We start from the raw sequence: 20,712 nt of genomic DNA on the forward strand, positions 1-20,712 counted from the left end.
CTGGAAGCCTGCCTCATGAGCAAAGGCTCTGCAGAGTCTGATCCAGAAAAAGATGTAAAAGCAGCTTTGTGCACTTGGGGTTTCTGAAGTAAGCATTTCCGTTCAGGTGCTTTGGGTTTCTTTCATAATGCTCTGTATTATAAATAATCCTGCTAAGCACATTTCCTAACCTCAACAGCAGTTCGTATTCTGTTTATAGTCCGATTACAAGCGTTAGTAGGTCAATTGTAGATATCTGACCTAGATAGTGCTCAGGAAACACTCTCTTCCTCAGAGAAAGTAAACAGAGGTAATCTTTCAACCCTAAAGCATCGTCTTTGGCTTTCCCAGAACTGAAGGAGCAAGAGTGCTCCATTGAACTCAATTGCCAGGTATGAGAGCTCCATTACTGCTCAGAGTTCATGGGGTAAGTGGATAGCAGGTGTTCTGTGTCTGCTGGTTCTCTAATTCACACAGTGCTCTCTTATTCCTCAAATACCACTCTTACTGTCTCAGGATTCCCCATCTTTTTTCTGTGCTGGCAATTAAAACGCAACATTTGCCATGACACGTCTCTGTTTCCTTGGAGAAGTTACCCAGATTTTCAAACATGGGAGTTGGACTGAAGTGGTCTGAGTATTTGCCAGGATGCATGTATCCAAGGGCATGATTGTTTGTGTTGTGTATGGACAAATGATAGGACTTGCTAGGCAATTCCTAGAGAAGAGATTTCTTTCCCTTCTCTCCAGACTTCCGTTCTGCTCCTTCTTCCTATCTTCCCCCTGTTTTGCTCAACACAATTTGACTCAGAGCTGGTGAGATTCTCTCATAGACTCTGGGGTTTGGAAATTGTTCCAAGGAGAGAATGTGGCTGTTTTCATTGGCTTGTTTCCTAAGGCAACTGGTTGAGTAAGAGTTATATGAATTCTGTCATAAACTCTTTGTACACATAAAGATTGCTAATCTTTGTATTAGATAATTCCAAGGAAATGTTCTTTAGGATTAAAGTTTTTCTATTTTAGCTGGGAGCTACAAAAGCTGTTCTGAAGAGAAGAAGTTCTAGAGGTGGGGGAAATTATGCTCAAAGATGATTCCATTGTGAATTTCTTCTGCCAGGTATAGTAAGCTATACCTGAAACCTCATGGCAAGTACCAGGCAGAACCATTTGGTCCTCTTAAATTATTCAAAGGATTCAATATATCACCCTGTCCTTGAGAATAAATTCAAGTCTTTATGAAAGTAAAGAAATATACGCAAAAATGTTATTTTTATAAAGTGTGATAATAGGGATTAGAGAAAGAGTGCAATATGAGGATTTTTGCCTTGCACGCAGCTGACCCAGGTTCGATCCCTGGCACCCATATTGCTATCCAAGCACCAACAGGATTAATTCCTGAGTGCAAAGCCAGGAATAAGCCCCCAAACATTGCTGGATGAGTACCCTACTGTCATCCTCCCCCCAAAAAAAAACAAAGTGTGAGAAAAATCTGTGGCCATAAAGTTAGATGTCATTAGTACACCATTAAAAAGAGAATGGGCTGGAGCGATAGCACAGCAATAGGGCGTTTGCCTTGCACGAAGCCAACATGGCCGACCCGAGTTAGATTCCTTCGCCCCTCTCAGAGAGACTGGCAAGCTACCGAGAGTATCTCGACCGCACGGCAGAGCCTGACAAGCTACCTGTGTTGTATTTGATATGCAAAACACAGTAACAACAAAGTCTCATGATGGAGACGTTACTGGGCCTGCTCGAGCAAATCAATGAACAACGGGAGAACAGTGACAGGACAGGAAAAAGAGAATATTTTTATTATTTTTTTTATCATTGTGGCACAATAGTGTTAATGTTTATGCTTTTGGTGAATAACTTTACTGTACATCTACCTCCACCAAAGTGCCAAAGATCTTCTACTATGGCCCTTATGTCACTTCTAGTCCTCTCCTTCCCTCCCAAGCCCTTCATGCCCCTCCATCCCCACTTGGTAACCTCAATTCTGTAGTCAAATATGTTGGACTTTTTTTGTATTCACTGGCCACTGTCTACCTCTTGCTTTGTCTCCATAAATCCCACATGTTGGGGGCTGGATTGATAGCACAGTGGGTAGGGCGTTTGCCTTGCACTTGGCCGACCTGGGCTCAGTTCCCAGCATCCCATATGGTCCCCCAGCACCACCAGGAGTAATTCCTGAGTGCAGAGTCAGGAGTAACCCCTGTGCATTGCCAGGTGTGACCCAAAAAGCAAAAAAAAAAAAAAAAACCCAAACCCCCCCCCAAAAAACAACATAAATCCCACATGTTACACATGTTAGTGAGATCAGTAGCGTTCGTCTTTTCAAGAAGGAAATGTTTGAAGTAGCAGTTGTGAATGCATATATGTGGTGATGTTGTGGATCCATGTGGGTCAAGCCAGAAACATAATTTGGATGTCAAACACAATTGATCATAAAACTGTGTTTATTGGGAGAGGGAAGGGGACCTCCCAAAGCCAGGCTGCAGTTCAAGGCTACTTGGGCCCTGTGGTGCCTGGGTTTACCTGGGCCATCCTAGCAGTACTGGAGATCTCCAGGGCCATACCCTGTAATTTCCAGGAGACCAAGTAGTGCCAGGTATTGGACCTGGGTTAGGCATGTGATAGGCATATGCCATTACTGCTGTACCATCTTTAGGCCCTTTTTGTTTAGCATTATCCTCAGTATTAAAGAAAACTTGTGATCACCTAGCCAGGTGTGTTCCTGGCTGTTTTTGCCAAGGCCACAGCTGTGTCTACTCACTCTGCCTTTGGGTTAATTGGAAATGCTGCTGTAATTCAGAGTGTCCACCTACTTTGTCAGCCCTTAAGGCCAAACTCAGAGAACTTGTAAAACGGGAAGCTGGTATTTGACAAGCCTATAATCCAGAGTAGTTGTAGATTCTCTGTGCTTTTCTGACTGGGTTCTAGAACCTAGCTTTTAAACTCTAGGTCTTGCCCTCATATTGGGGGGGGGGGTCGTGTAATAAATATGTAGGTCATGTAAAATTTGGTGACAGTAAAAGTTTTCTGAATGTATAATGATAAATTATCAAAATCATTTTTTAATACATCTGACATGTTTCTGGCAGTGCTCACCTGTATTGTATTTCTTGAGTGAAAAGAAGTCTTCAGTAGAAAAGCATAAGAAACTCTGATCTAGGCGAAGACCTTTTACGAAGGACAATGGTATTTTCCATTGATAACAAACCCTTGAAGTCTTCGAATCTCTATAATCTGTGGGAAGCTTTATTAACAGTAGAATCTTAGATGCCAAGATCTCATGATTTGCAAACTTCATGCCTTGCTTTAGAGGCAGAACTCAAAATCCTTTCTGCAGATCCCAAACACAACAACCAGGTTCTAGGACTGAATTCAATTGTGTTTTTTATTTATTTTTTAAAATTTAAAAAAAAATTTTTTTATTAATTAATTTATTATTTTTTTTAATAGTGAGACATCATGAGGTACAGTTGCAGACTTACACATTTTTGTGCTTGGGCTTCAATTATACAATGATCAAACACCCATCCCTCCACCAGTGCGCACCTCCCACCACCACGGATCCCAGCATCCCTTCCACCCCCCAGCCCCCATCCCACCCTGCCTCTATGGCAGGGTATTTCCCTCTCTCTCCTTTTGAGTGCTGTGGTCTGCAAAAGAGGCATTGAGTAGCAATCATGTTTGGTCGATAGTCTACTTTCAGCATGCTTCTCCCATCCTAGGCGGATCCTCCCAACACCCTTTATTTGGTGTTCCCTTCTCTTTCTGAACTCCCTTTTCCCCTAACATGTGTGGTTGTCCTCCGGGTCATTGAGTAAAATTCCTGGTACTAATCTCTGCCATTCTTGGGTGTTAGTTTCCTACCCTGTCACTTTATGTTCCCCAGATGAATGCAATCTTTCTATGTCTATCCCTTTCTTTCTGAGTCATTTCGCTTAACATGATACTTTCCATGTAGTACCACTTGTATGTAAATTTCATGACTTCATCTTTTCTAACAGCTACATAGTACTCCATTGTGTAAATGTACCAAAGTTTCTTTAACCAGTCATCTGTTCTCAGGCACTCAGGTTTTTTCCAGATTCTGGCTATTGTAAAGAGTGCTGCAATAAACAGACAATTGCAGATGTCACTTTGGCTATACTTTTTTGCCTCTCTGGGATATATTCCCAGGAGTGGTATTGCTGGGTCAAATGGGAGCTCAATTTCTAGTTTTTTGAGAATCATCCATACTGTTTTCCAAAAGGGCTGAACCAGTTGGCATTCCCACCAACAGTGAAGGAGTGTCCCTTTCTCACCACATCCGCGCCAGCACCGGTTGCTTTTGTTCTTGTGGATATGGGCCAGTCTCTGTGGTGTGAAGTGATATCTCATTGTGGTTTTGATCTGCATCTCCCTGATGATTGATGGTGTGGAACATTTTCTCATGTGTCTTTTAGCCATTCGGATTTCTTCTTTGTCAAAGTTTCTATTCATTTCATCTCCCCATTTTTTGATGGGGTTGAATGATTTCTTTCTGTGGAATTGAACCAGTATTTTGTATATCCTTGAAATTAACCCTTTATCAGATGTGTAGTTGGCAAATATCCTTTCCCATTCTGTAGATTGTCTTTGTATTTTGGTCACTGTTTCTTTGGAGGTGCAGAAGCTTCTTAGTTTAAGATAGTCCCATTTGTCTATCTCTGTTTTCACTTGCTTGGCCAGCGGTGTGACATCTTTGAAGACACTATTAGCTTCTATGTCATGAAGGGTTTTGCCAACATTTTCCTCAATGTATCTTATAGATTCCGGTCTGATGTAGAAAACAATCCCATTCACAATTGTGCCCCAGAAAATCAAGTACCTAGGAGTCACCTTAACTAAGGAAGTAAAGGACCTGTAGAAAGAAAACTACAAAACTCTACTTCAGGAAATAAAAGAGGATACGAGGAAATGGAAAAATATCCCCTGTTCATGGATTGGGAGAATTAACATTGTCAAAATGGCAATACTTCCCAAAGCACTGTATAAATTCAACGCAATTCCTATTAGGATACCCATGACATTCTTCAAAGAATTGGAGCAAACACTCCTGAAATTTATATGGAACAATAAGCCCCCACGAATAGCTAAAGCAATTCTTGGGAAAAAGAAAATGGGAGGAATCAACCTCCCTAACTTCAAACTCTACTACAAGGTAGTAATAATTAAAACAGCATGGTACTGGATCAAAGGCAGAGCTGTAGACCAATGGAACAGGGTTGAATATACTGACGTTTCCCCCCCACCCCCAAGCATACGAACATCTAATCTTTGATAAGGGGGCAAGAAAAGTGAAGTGGAGCAGGGAAAGCCTCTTTAACAAATTATGCTGGCAAAACTGGATGGCTACATGCAAAAAAATGGGCTCAGATCTCTGCCTAACTCCATGTACAAAAGTAAGATCTAAGTGGATTAAAGACCTCAACATCAATTGTGTTTTTTAAAAAGACATTCCCTGAGAGGATGGTGCTGCCAGCAGGTCAATCTGTAACTGTGAGGCGAGTGCATCAGCAGCCTGATGGTGCCTTCAGACTTCCAGATACCCCCAAATTGCTGCTGTGCCTTTGGCCAGACCCCAAAAACTTGGGGCAGAAAGTAAACAGCCAAAAGTTAGGTATGTGAAAGACACACCCACAAACCACCTCGGGCTCAGCTATATAATTAGAGGCATGGCCTTTCTGGTTCCTGATCGAACTGCTTAACAGTCATGATTCCAGAGACTCAGAAACAAATCTTGAAACCCAATGGCTTTTGGCAGAAATGCGTCCAGTCCTTGCAGTAGGTTACCAGCGCTGTGCCACCTCAGGTGGGAATAGGTTTCTTGCCTTGGCCTGTTTCCTCTGGGGCCTCATGGGATGGGGGTGGAGCCAGCCCTTTCCTCCCCACGCCAAGGAGACCCCAAATTGCCACCCACAAACAGCCTGTCTGGCTCCTGATCAAGATGCTTAAGGGCCATGATCCCAGAGACTCAGACAGAAATCTCAAAACCCAGCGGCTTTTGGCAGAAATGTGTCTGGGCCCACAGTAGGTTACTGTCGCTGGGCCACCCCAGGGGGGAAAGGGTGCTGTCCTTCCTCCTGCTCCCTCTTGGCGGCTCGGTGGGTGGCCGCCATTCACCAGAGGTCACTGGAGAGTCAGGTTTGGGCCTGCAGTGAGGAGACACGTGGGGCCTCAGAATGAGTGTGGAGCCAGCCCTTTCCTCCCTGTCTCAGTGAGGCCCCGAGTTGCCACCCACAAACGGCCTTTCTGGCTCCTAATCAAGCTGCTTAACGGCCATGATCCAAGAGACTCAGGAACAAATCTCAGAACCCAGCAGGTTTGGGCAGAAATCCCTCCAGATTTAATTGTTAAAATTTCAGAATTTCAAAATCGCATGGCCACTGCTGCTGCCACACAACATCATATTTTATTCTTAACCAGCAATAGAAAACAAATTGTCTACTGTTGCCTTTTCAGCAGATCTGAGTGTGGGGGTAAAATCCCAAATAATAATGGTGGGTTTGGTATCAAAATATTGAATGTGATCAAAGTAGAGAGTAATGTGAAAATCATCTGCCCCACAAGTAGGGGGAAGGTATGGAATGGGTATATACTGGGGTTTTTGGGGGTGGAGAATGGGCACTGGTGAATGTCCGGGTGTTTCACTGTATGACTGAGACTTAAACCAGAAAGCTTTGTAACTGCTCTCACAGTGATTCAAAAAATTAAATTCACTGTATCACTGTCATCCTGTTGTTCATCGATTGCCTCTAGCAGGCCCCAGTAATGTCTCCTTCATCCTAGCCCTGAGATTTTAAAAAGTGCCATATTCGAGGCTCTTTCAGGGTCAGGAGAATGAGACCCATCATTGTTACTGGTTTTTGGCATATTGAATACGACACGGGGAGTTTGCCAGACTCGGCCGTGTGGGCAGAATACTTTTGGTAGTCTGCCAGGTTCTCCAGAGTAAGAAATAGATGATCAGATTTGCAGCCGCACTTCTGGGAACAGGGTTTTATTGTCCCGCACACCTGGGCTCGTCAGCCAGTTCCTTCATGCGTGAGGCTCATCCGAATGTGTAGAGAATGGTCTTAAGCATGGCTGTGGCTGGAACCAGAGGTCTTCAACTGCTCGGGCTCTGCTCGGGGTGGGGAGGGAAAAATGAAAAAAAAAATGAAAAAAAAGTAAGGTGGAGTTCATGCCCAATTTAATCAGCTAATCAGTGGCTGAATAAATAGAGTACTCCTACATTAAAAAAAAGAAGAAGAAGAAACTCTGATCTAGGTGAAGACCTTTTACGAAGGACAATGGCATTTTTCATTGATAAGAAACCCTTGGAATTCTTCGAATCTCTATAGTCTGTGGGAAGCTTTATTAACAGTGGAATCTTAGATGCCATGATCTCATGATTTGTAAACTTCATGCCTTGCTTTAGAGGCAGAACTCAAAATCTTTTCTGCAGATCCCAAACACAACAACCAGGTTCTAGGACTGAATTCAATTGTGTTTTTTAAAAAGACATTTCCTTCACCGCCCTGTCTATACACCTGCCAGAATTCGATTTGGCATCTAAAAAGATGAAATTTAGAATTTTTGATTGGCACATTGTGGGGGAGAAAAATTCTCCCTATTCAGCTCAGTTATTCTCTGGCTGCTCAAATAATGAAATTAACAGTAGACAAATGAACAGGCTAATTTTGCATGTACAGGGATCCCACATTGACATCATGGGAAAGAAAAATAAAATTAAGTGTATATTCTGAACTATGCTGCAGTTTGTATCAATTATAATCAAACACTTTTGTTTTTAAGAATCTGGTAACAATCCCAAGTTTGCCTTGGAAGAAACAAATGAAAAGGAACAAGTTTTCTACACAATGTCCCCAATGTGGAAATTTCTTTGTTCTTTTTCTTTGCTTTTTTTTTTTTTTTTTTTTTTACTACACCCAGCACTGCTCAGGGGTTATTCTTGGCCCTAAGTTAAGGAATTGCTCCTGATTATACTGAGGGGACCATTTAGGATGCCGGGGAGAATCGAACCTGACTTTTTTTTTTTAAATTTTATTGAAACAACTAAGTTTTGAACATGCAAGACAAATGCCCTCTCTGCTGTACTATAACTCTGGCCACAACGTTGGAATTGAGGTTCCTCAATTTTGAGAGAACATTAAGTCAAAAGTTTGTCAAAGATCACAACAGTATAGAAAGAAGTAGAAGTGGAAAGTGCCAGTTTACAGAGCATAATTTTGGGGAGAAGGTTATATACAATCTTTCCAAATTGTCTTGATCTGGAATTTTCTACATTCCTAAAAGTTAATCTGAGTATTTTCACAGGGGAAGCTTGGCCCTCCTGATAGGCCTTTCCTATTCCTAATAGGACCTTGAGATTCTCCTGTAGTTTCTCCTTTTCTGAAGAGGCTCATCCTTTCGTAGGTAGTGCCTTGGTGGTTTCTCCATCTCCAAAGAGCTCAGGATTTGCATCTTAAACAGATGTGCTCTTCATACCTTTGGGCTACTTCAAGGCTGAGCAATTTTTTTTTCAACTTTTTAACTGAATCACTGTGACCATTATGAAGTTGTTCATGATTGGATTTCAGTCATACAGAATTCTAACACTCATCCCTACACCAGTGTACATTTTCCAGCACCAGTGTCTCCAGGTTCTGTCCCATCACTCCCCACCCCCTGCCTGCCTCTCTCTGCCTTTTTGACAGATGCTTTTCTCTCTCTCTCTCTCTCTCTCTCTCTCTCTCTCTCTCTCTCTCTCTCTCACCCTCCCTCCCCTTTTGATAATTGTGCTTTGCAGTATTGATGCTGAAAAGTTACCCAGAATATCCCTTACCTATTTTTAACCCTCAGATCTTGTCCAGTGTGATCATTCCCAGTTATTATTGTCATAGCAGTCTCTTCTCTATCTTATCTACCCTCAGACCCCACACACTTGTGGTTAGTTCCAATCATTGACCAGTCCTCTTAACCTCTGTTTTCCCTGGCTATTCCCTGGATATTATTCCTCTACTATATATATATATATGTATATACATATATACACATATACATTTATACATATATTATATACCACAAATGAATGCAGTGATTATATATCTGTCCCTTTTCTTCTGACTCATTTCACTCAGCATGATACTCTCCATGTCAATCCATTTATAGGCAAATTGGGCTGGAGCGATAGCACAGCGGTAGGGTGTTCGCCTTACAAGCGGCCAACATGGCTGACCCGAGTTCGATTCCTCCGCCCCTCTCAGAGGGCCCGGCAAGCTACCGAGAGTGTTCGATATGCCAAACACAGTAACAAAGTCTCCAATGGAGACGTTACTGGGCCCACTCTAGCAAATCGACGATCAACGGGAGGGCCTTTACCTTTTTTTATGATTTGGAATACTATGCAGCTGTCAGGAAAAAAGGCTGAGTAATTCTGTCTTCCACAACTGTGAGAGGAAAAACTACCACATTTGTGGTAAATCATTACAGCACCACCATAAAACTAATTTGATGTTTTCCTCCTCAAAGGCACTTTGAGGGGCACAGATAGGCTTTTTTTAAGTTATCCCCAAAGTTTCTGTGGAACAGGGCCTCCTGATCATTGCTTGCTACTTCTCTCTCATCATTCCTTCCTCCCTGGCTAAGTCCTGTTTTCCAAAGATTTAAAAATCACAGTTCAGATCAGGGAACTCGACCTTTGGGAAGGTTTTCTGTAAACATTTCTTTCACAAAACTTTTCACTGGGATGCAGTAAGCCTTAGCAGAGAAACTGTAAAACCTTTCTTTTTGTGCTGACTAAAGACATTTGGTCAGGAACAGAAGTGATTGTTTAAGAAACAAATCAAGCAAAAAATCAGAAGAACTTATGATTATCAGTTTTTAGTTGGAGAATTGATTTAGCTCACTTTTTCTCCTTTGTAGAGTGTCAGTGACCAGTTAAGTATAACCAAGAATTAGGTATAACAATTGTTAACAAAAATCAACTGTTTTCTTTAAAGTTGCTTAATCTTCCCTTTATTTTTCCATTAAAAAAAAAAAGAAAGCACAAAAACAGGTCCAGGGAGATAGTACAGCAAGGAGGGAGTTTGCCTTGCTTCAGCCAACCTGAGTTCAATCCCCAGAGATCACCCATATAGTCCCCCAAATTCACCAGAAGTATCCTGAGTTCAGAGTCTGGAGTAAGCTCTGAGCACAGACTCAAAAACAAAACAAAGCATACCAAAGCTAACCAAACCAACACACACGCAATTTGGAGGTCTGGGATGTTACTTATTGATAGAAAGAGATTGCCTTGCACATACGAGACCATGAATTTCATCCCTGGCAATGCCCCACGCTGCCAGGAATGTTCTTGGGGCCACTGTTACAGGCAGGTAGATGAGAGTGGAGGCCCACTGGTAATTACCTTTTAGGTTAATAAAGACCAAGAAGAAATTGCCTAGTCACTAGCCCTGAAGCTGCCCAGAAGCAGAAAAGAGACTCTCTGGAGATGCAAACACTGAGCTCCCTGGAGATGGAGGAAATGAGCCACTACCCAGCAAAGTGTGAACTCCCCTCCCCCCAAGAAAAGGAGATGCTCCAAGAGAAACTAAGGGCCATAACAATATGAAGACTACTACCAAAAGCTCTAGACTTTTTTCATCGACAATGCCCTTGCAACATATTATACATATATATAAAGCCCAGACTACATACTTGGCACAGGCAATATGGAAAAAGTTCTACTATAAAACCACTTTTGTAAGGCAAACGGGATTTACATTCTACATCTTGGAGGTGTCATCATCTTAATTTAAGATGTTTACTTTCAGCTTGAACACATTTCTCTCTCTCTTCCCCCTCATATTTCTCCAAACAAAAATTTTTTTGATTTCACTATGCACCTCATCTTGAAACTCTCTACTGCAAGGAAAGTTGACAACCCAGGGAAACCTGAGCAGAGGTTTGGGCTAACTTTCCTTTTCCTTTAAAGAGCAATTCCTCCCTCCAGCCCCAGTCCACAGTTTCTTAAGGACTCAGGTGGTGGAACCCAGCTGCTGTGTTGTGATGATTAAGAGGACTCTAGGTGCCGCTTGACAGTTGTCCTGTGGAGCTGGCAGGACATGAGCATCCTGTAGCAGAAGTTTCCACACTACCAGTGAGTATCTCACAGGAACAAAAGTCAAGCGATGAGATCTGGTGCCAGGTTGCATGTGCCCAGAGAAATGGGTGACCTTTTTTTTTTTTAAATTCACACAAGGTGCTTTAGGGTGCAGAGATAATCAATTTACCTGTGGTCATAGTGTTAGCAAGAAAGCAGATTTTCCTGAGATGGAGCGTTCTTGAGAATTGTATGAAAGATTTGCATTTAGAACTAGGAAGGTTAAAAGTTAGTTTATTCTCCAGGTAAAATAGATAGGTCTGGGCCCCTTCCCAGATGTCCAGATGTGAACAACATCATCAATGCTGTCCCTGACACTGCCTGGTCTTCCCTGTCTTCCCTGTCTCATCCCACGCAGTCTACTCACCTCCTGGGAATGATGGCCAGGTCCTGTCCCATATGCTTTTCTCAGTCTCTGGCCATGGCCATGTGTGCATGGATGAGACACCTGGCTGAGCACTTAATCACTAGTCACCTGAGCTCTGCCTGAACCTGAGCTTTCCTGGCAGTATGAACCCTGACCGGCAGGTTGTATTTTTGTTTATTTATTTATTTTTTTACGGGTAATACAGTTTATTCTTCATTGTGTACTTTCAAGATTTTTCACTCTGCAGAGTTACTGTAAGCTGCAACAAGGCGTGGGGTACAAAATAATACATAAAATTTGACTTGCATCAAACTTTTCATGACAAAGCTACACCTATAACTAAAGAATGTTTTCTATATTAGGATTTGGAGTCAGTCCTTGGAGACTCCTTATTTCAAAGTTTTTTGGGAAATGCTAACCCAACACTAAAAAAGCTGTGTGAACAGCCATTAGAAAAACCAAACTTAAGAATATACACTCTCTGTTAATTATAAAAAGAGGAGCCTGAGAAAGAATCTTCTAGGCCTGGCCACTAATCTGGTGAGATTGTATCTGCGTTTAATTTTTTTTATTTTTTATGATTTTATTTATTGAATCACCGCAAGCACAGTTACAAAGCTTTCAGGTTTAAGTCTCAGTCATACAATGAAACACCCATACCTTCATCAGTGCCCATTCTCCACCCCCCAAAATCCCAGTATACCCCCATCCCATACCCTCCCCCTACCTGTGGGGCAGATGATTTCCACATTATTCTCTACTTTGATTACATTCAATATTTTGACACCAGACCCACCATTATTATTTGGGATTCTCCCCCGCCCACACACACCACCAGATTTTCAGATCTGCCGAAAAGACAACACTAGGCAATTTGTTTTCTATTGCTGGTTACGAATAACATATGATGTCATGTGGCTGCAGTAGTGGCGGCACGATTTTGAAATTCCGAAATTTTAACCCTTAAATCTGGAGGAATTTCTGCCCAAACCTGCTGGGTTCTGAGATTTGTTCCTTAGTCGCTGGGATCATGGCCATTAAGCAGCTTGATCAAGAGCCAGAGAGGTCGTTCGTGGACGATGACTCGGGGTCTCTTTGGGACAGGGAGGAAAGGGCCGGCTCCACCCCCCAACCTGTGAGGCCCTACGTGTCTCATTACTGAGGGCCCAAACCTGACTGTCCAATGGCCTCTGGTAGATGGCAGCCACCGAGCCGCATAGGGGGAACAGGCGGAGGGACAGCACCCTTCTCCCCTGGGGTGGCCTGGCGACAGTAAACTACTGTGGGTCCGGACATTTGGCATTTCTGCCAAAAGCCACTGGATTTTGAGATTTGTTTCTGAGTCTCTGGGACCATGGCTGTTAAGCAGCTTGATCAGGAGCCAGAGAGGCCATTCATGGGCGGCGATTCGGGGTCTCATTTTGGTGGGGAGGTAAGGGCTGGATCCACCCCCATCCCATGAGGCCCCGTGTGTCTCATCACTGATGCCCATACCTAATTGTCCAGTGGCCTCTGGAGGATGGTGGCCACTGGGCTGCCAAGGGCGAACAGGCCAAGGCACAAAACCTATTCCCATCCGGGGTGGCCCAGTGCCTATAACCTACTGCAGGGACCGGATGCATTTCTGCCAAAAGCCGCTGGGTTTTGAGATTTGTTTCTGAGTCTCTGGGATTATGGCCATTAAACGGCTTGATCAGGAGCCAGAGAGGCTGTTCGTGGGTGGCAACTCGGGGTCTCATTGGGGTGGGGAAGAAAGGGCCAGCTCCACCCCCATCCCATGAGGCTCCACGCATCTCGTCACTGTGGGTCCAAACCTGACTGTCCAGTAGCCTCTGGAGGATGACGGCCACTGGGCCGCCAGGGGGAACAGGCCAAGGCATGAAACCTATTCTCACCTGGGGTGGCCTGGCGCCAGTAATCTACTACAGGAACTGGAGGCATTTCTGCCAAAAGCCATTGGGTTTCGAGATTTGTTTCTGAGTCTCTGGGATTATGGCCATTAAGCAGTTCGATCAGGAACTAGAGAGCCATGCCTCCAATTGTATAGCTGAGCCCGAGGTGGTTTGTGTGTGTATCCCACATACCTAACTTTTGGCTGTTTACTTTCTTGGTAAACTTTGCCCCAAGTTTTTGGGGTCTGGCAAAGGCACAGCAGCAATTTTAGGGTATCTGGAAGTCTGAAGGTGCCATCAGGCTTCTGATGCGCTCGCCTCACAGGTACAGATTGACCTGCCGGCAGGTCACCATACCCCCAGACTGGCAGGTTTTACTATTGAAAATGGTCCAATACAGGAGGATTGCTCCACAGCTTGGAAGCTGGCCTTACATGCTGGGGGAAAAGACAGCTCAGATAAAGAAGGAACCACAAAGTAAAGGGTGCTTGGCAAACCCGCTCAGGATGGGAGATGCATGCTGAAAGTAGACTTAGACCAAACATGATGGGCACTTAATACCTGTATTGCAGACCACAACACCCAAAAGGAGAGAGGGAGAGAGAGAGAGAGAGAGAGAGAGAGAGAGAGAGAGAGAGAGAGAGAGAGAAAGCAAAAGGGAGTATGCCTGCCACAGAGCACAGAGGCTGGGTGGGGTGGGGGGGATGGGGAGTGGGAGGGATACTGGGAACACTGGTGGTGGAGAATGGGCACTGGTGGAGGGATGGGTACTCGAACATTGTATGACTGAAACTTTAGCACGGAAGTTTGTAAGTCTGTAGCTATACCTCATGGTATACATCAATAAATAAAGAAACAAACAAACAAATAAATAAATAAATATATAAATAAGAAAATGGTCTAATAGTTCCTCATGCTCTTCTTAAAAAAGGATACTTGATGTCACTCTCATTGAGATTGGGGATGGTGTTTCCATTCCTTTAATCTGGCAGCCCTGTAATTATTGTAGAAGCTTAACTATGTGACTTCTAAGACCAGGTTTTAAAGACACAATGGCGTATGACTCAGCAATAAAAGGCACCGTCTATACATTATGCACAGTTGAATGAACCTAAGGGCCATTATGTACAGCCAATAAGCTAATCTTGAAAAGTTTCATAGTCTAGGACTTCATTTATGGAACATTCTTGAAATGGTGAAACCATGGTAATGAAGAACAAGTGCATGGCAACCAGGGCATGGGTCTGGGGTGGGTATGACTATCGTGATAGCACAAGGGGGATAGCACAAGCATATTTGTGTATTGATTGTGGTGCTGACTATATGCATCTTTGCATGAAATCAAATTAGACAGAACAGGCACACACACACTCATACACACACACACACACACACACGCACGAGCATATGTGAGAACTGGCAAGACAGAATAAGTCCATTGTCTGGTGGTACAAAGGTCAATTTCCTGGCTAGGACATTGGTTCACAATTATAAAACTCATCATTGGGGGAAGCTGAGTGCAGGCTTTGGGGGGTTCTATTACTTCATATTAGTCTATAAATAGCTAAAAATCAAAGGTTATTCCTTTATTTTTAAAAGGCAGCAGAGTTTAATCTGTTCTCTTGAGATGCTTGTTTTGCGGCCCAGCTATGATGCAATCAATGAGGAAGTCCATGGGTGACAGCCCCAAGTGGGGTTCCAGCCAAAAGACACACAAGTGAGAAAATACTTATTCAAGATGATTCCAGTCACAACTACAACTTGATTGCAGGAAATGGGAGAGCTGCAGTATGAACTCCAGCTGCACAGGAGATGAGAGTGAGATACCTAAGTGAGAGCCTGCCTTGCTGAGCCTTGTCAACCTTGAGAGGTAACGATAGAATAATCACTGCTCTAAGCTGATGGTTTTTTTTTTAATTTTTATTAGTGAGACACCATGAGGTACAGTTGGGAGCACCAAATAAGCTGATGGTTTTTAAGATAGTACATTGTGCTGCAAACGGTGATTGGAAGACCACCCTTGTGACCTGGGTACCTCTGTGTCATAGTTTTTTATTAATGAAATGAAGAAAATGGTAGTTAACCACAAGGTGAGTATAAACATGGAATGTTGAATCATCTAAAGAATCTAGGGCAAAGCTTGCGTAAGTTTAATGAATGTTAGCTTCAGTTATTAGTACATATTTGTGTATATAAACTCTAGCAAATAGACACAACAAACAAGCTGAAGAGAATAGTCTATTTCATCCGGGGTCACTTCCAAAATAACACTAAGTGACTCGTCTCTTCTTATCCACAGAGCTGGAGAGCCTGTCACAGAACTTGGCAAAAGAGTAGCTTCTATCTTGAGCATATCCTTAGATGACCCCTACCCTCTGGTTCACTTGTGGGGTAAATGCACACTCTAAATATCAAGCATGGCTCTAGTAACTTATCTCCTCTCCACAGAAGAAGTGACATTTTCTTCCATATTTCATCATTTTCTTTTTGCATCAAAGAATGATCTTTTATGAAAAATGTTAGTTACTTGAACTGACACAAGCTATTTTGTAATACATAGCATTATAAAAGACCAGACTTCACTACTTTTTCAGTACACAGTGTGCTAATACAAAGTATCCTTAAGCCTCTCTACTTTTCACTACCTCATTTTTTTAAAAATTGTGGGCCAGAGAGATAGTATAGCAAGTCAGATGCTTGCCTTGCACATGACTGATCTGGGTTCGATCCTCTGCATCCCATATCTTCTCCCAAGCACCACCAGGAGGGATTTCTGAGTGCAAAGCAAGCAGTAACCCCTGAGCATCACTGGGTGTGACCCTCCCCCCAACACCCCAACCCCACAACCCAAATTAGTTTATTATTCCCACCCTAGTTTTACCTAACCTTGTCATTATTGTCATTGTCACTTTGGGTAAAACCTGCAGATAAACTTTGGAAAGAAGAATTGATGGGAGAGGTAGAATTTACTAGAAGAAGTCTGAGGTGGATTCTGAGATGACCACCAGAGGTTAAGAATGCCTTAAGGGTTAGTGCTTGAGCCAAATTTTAGGAGGGGCCATTTTACACACCCCAGTGAGGAATTCAGCTACCTGACATGGCAGCATACTATGCTGCAATAGAAACCAGCATTTGAAAAAATACTTAGTTCAGATTTTTTAAATGCCAAATCATTAACTCGTACATTCTGGTCCTTACCTCTGATCTGTTTTTTTCTGTTATTGTTGTTTGTTTTTCTGTTTTTTAGGTTACCTTGAAATCTGGATTGATTTTGGCTAACTCAGCTCAGTCAATCTTGTCTATAATACATCACATATTAATATATTACTTTCTCTAGACAAAAATAAATAAAAGAGAAAGTTCATGTGAGGGGTGGGGGGATATAAGGAAGTTCCAGAGAAAACAAATTTAGGAGGTTAGACACACACAATATTCGATTCTATCATCATCATTATCATGATATTTAAGCTCTTTATTTGGTGTCACAAAAAGACATTAAAATATAACTCTATCCTTGTAGCAGCTGTGACAAAGTTATGATAGTATATGTCCTGGATGTATCTGTGATTAATGACCTTTATCATTAAGGTTTTTACATTCAAAGTAGTCCTGAACACACATATGCATTTTATCAAGTAGGTCTGGAGTTAATAGAAGATTTTCCTGAAAACCAGGATGAATATTCCAAGAGATTTGGGATCAAGAACTACTGATTTACATGATCCTGCTTTACAAAGGGGCCCAAACCAGTCCTACTACTACTCTCCTACTCTACCATTGATTGGGAGTTCTTAAAGGAATGTCAAGGGCAAAAACCCAGAATCATTACCTGAGAATATCTACAGGTTTAGAGGTGGAAGAAAGGAAGGAAACTGTAAACACTTTTTAATCAGAAAATCTCTTATAAGGAAAAAAAAGCTGATACTAACAAAGGTCAAAAAATCCTAATATACCTTAAATTGTATCCATTAGAGAATATTTGCAGTTACAACCATAATTATTATCCCTCCCCCTTTCCCCCTTTTTTACTTTTTTTGCTTTTTGTGTCACAACCCGTGATGCTCAGGGGTTATACCTGGCTCTGCACTCAGAAATTACTCCTGGTGGTGCTGGGGAGACCACATAGGAATCCTGGGATCAAACCCAGGTCAACAGCATGCAAGGCAAACACCCTATCTGCTGTGCTATCACTCCAGCCCCCCCCTCTTTTCTCTTTATTGTAGTTAAGGTAATATGTTTAGGGGAGTGTTAATGATGATGATCTTGATGTAGTTACTACATTGCACCACCTCTGTGAAGTGTGTTGTTGTTATTGGATACAGCACCAAAAAGTCCTTATGTGACATCTAGTCTGCACTCCTCTTCCTAATGTAATCTCAATTTTGAAATCCAGGGTCAAGAATATGTCATTATTTTTTTGGTGGGTAGGAGGCAAACGGGGATAGGAAGGCACTGGTGGAAGGAAGTCGACACTGGTGAAGGTATTGGTGTTCAAACATTGTATGAAACCCCATCATGAATAAGCTTGTAATTTCATAATGATGAAATTCTTTAAAACTTTAAAAATAAAATAAAATACTTTGTCATCATTTGTCTGTTCTCTTGTTTTGCTTATATATTGTAGATGAATGAGATCATCTTGTATTTGTCCTTCTCCCTTTCACTTAAAACTTAACATGGTGCCCTTCAGTTCCACCTAACTTTTAGCAAATTGCAGGATTTCCACCTTTCTTATAGCTGCATAATAATCCATTGTGTATATATGCTACTGTTTCTTCATTCTTCATTATTAATTTGTCTTTGGGTTTTTGAATTGTTTCCATATCCTGACTACTGTACTAAGTGCTGAAATGAACATGGGTGTGTGTGTATATACATATATATATACACATATATACATATATATACATATATATACACATATATATATCATCCAAATTAACATTTCTGTGTTTTGGAGGTAGATGTCAATAAGAATAATAACTGGCCCATATGGAACTCTAGTTTTATTATTTTGAGAAGTCTTCAAATATGATTTCCATAAAGCCTGAACCTTATGACATTCTCACCAACAGTGAAAGTGAGTTCCTTTTAACCACAACCCCACGAACACTGGTTATGCTCTGTCTTTTTGATATATATCATTCTCCCCAGTGTGAGGTGCCACCCTCTTTTTGGTGGTAATAAACTGTATTTTTTTTTTGGGGGGGCACATTAGAGCCAATCAGACATAGTGCTCCAGGTACAATGTTGTGCCACGGATTAAACCCAGGGTTCCCATTCATGCACTCTAGCCCTTTGAGTTATCTACCTGCCTAGTCAATGAAATATAAATTAACTTACATCTGGTAGCTTTTGCCTAGTACCCGTCTATCGTTCTCAAACTTAAGTATATGTAAGTTTGTTAAGCTCCTGCAAGTTTGTTAACCTGGAGATTCCTGGGCCCTGTGCTCAGAGCATGATTTTGTAGGTAGAGGCCGGGAATTCATATTTGAATATCCAATTGATTATTTGGCTCATTCCAGATATCTCTCATTTGATTAGTCTTGGTTGATACATTGAGAAACATTTTTTTTCCTCAATGGACTGAAAATACAACTGTTTGACTTCTATCTGAAATTTACTGTCAGACATAACATTTTTATTCCCGAGGTCTCAGCTTCCTCCTGTCTAAAAAGCTATGATAGCTTAGATCTTTATTCCCCTGGGTGGGAATTCAATGAAAATGTATGTAAACTTGGGGCTGGAGAGAAGTAAGGCAGGTAGGGCACTTGCCTTGCATGTAGTTGGCTCAGGTTTGATCCCCAACATCCCGTGTGGCCCCGACACCTGCCTGAGCAGAGCCTGAAGTAAACCCTAAGCACCATGAGGTATGCCCCTCCCAAAACAAAAACAAAAACAAGACAAAAAAAATTAAAAACAGACTAGGAATAATGTGAGTGCAGAGCCAGAAGTAAGCCTCAAGCCATACCAGGTGTGGCCCAAAAATCAAAAAAACTTAAAAAAGAAAAATGGGCCACTCTTAAGTTCCATCAACCTTTAGCCTCATTAGAAAATGAAAACAGAATATATTGCTTCAGCAAGAAATTGTGTTCTAGTGCCAATAACTGACAGCAACATGTTTGAAGCATAGTTTAATTGCAAGTTTGCAAGTTGAACCTGGTATAAGTTTAACCTTATTTACCGAAAACCACATATCCAGAAAGCAGTGCACTCTCTAGTACTACAAACTGTCAGCATAAAAGCACAGACCGTTACTTTTGCCTAGAATCAATCTGTACACTGCTTTTCCATAACTCTAGTTTAGACTATTTTTTTTGTTTTTGCTTTTGAGTCATATCTGGCATTATTTCTGATGCTCTAAGCTCAGCAATCACGGCTAGTAGGGCTTTGGGTACTATATAGGATGCCAGCAATCAAACCCAGGTTGACTGCATGCAAGATAAACACCCTACCCATCATCCAGTCCCCTTTAACTTTAGTTTTGAAAGGAGATGTGGCTCAGTGGTAGATTACATATCTGGCAATTTTTTGGGGGAGGGGGGTCACACCCGGTGATGGTCAGGGGCTACTCCTAGTCACATGCAGTGATGGTCAGGGGCTGTGCACTCAGAAATTACTACTGGCAGTGCTCAGGGGACCATATCGGATGTCGGGGATTGAACCTGGGTGGGTTGCATGCAAGGCAAACACCTTCCCACTGTCCTTTTGCTCCAGTCCCTTTAACATGTAGTTTTAATTGCTAGCACTGTTAAAAAAAATAAACAAAATACACAAAATGAAAGAACTGTGACTCCAGTTACTTGGGATATTTCCATCTGCATAACCCAACTAGTCTATCTTGTTTAGAATTTTTCTCCCTACTCTCTCAGGGATTCCTTCTATTTTCCTCATTTCTTTTTTAATCTGACCTCTACCCAAAGAGTGCTGTTAACTTATTCTCCAAATAATAAAAACTGTCCAGGCTGTTTGATTGGGGGCCACAGTCAGCAGTGCTCGGAACATCCTCCTGGCTCAGCACTCTGGAAGTCTGGCAGACGCAGGGGATATGGAGTGCTGAGGATTAAAGTCAGGTCGGCCATGCACAGGACAAGGGTCCTACCTGCTGTACTATTGCTTTGGCCCCTAATACCATCATTTTGTTCCTAGCAATATTTTTTCTTCTATCCACACCTGCAAATGTGTAGGTGTAAGCCCTTGTTCCTGGCTTCTCAAAGTTCTCCATGCATCAGTTTCCTTCCCTATACCATACATGCACCGTTAGGATCCTTGACCAACTTTTCCATAGCAAAAGTGTCAGGAATTTGGAAGTCTCTTTGACTT

This window comes from Sorex fumeus, unplaced genomic scaffold (genome assembly GCF_029834395.1).
Source record: "Sorex fumeus unplaced genomic scaffold, SorFum_2.1 ptg000014l, whole genome shotgun sequence".
In the NCBI taxonomy this organism is placed as follows: Eukaryota; Metazoa; Chordata; class Mammalia; order Eulipotyphla; family Soricidae; genus Sorex; species Sorex fumeus.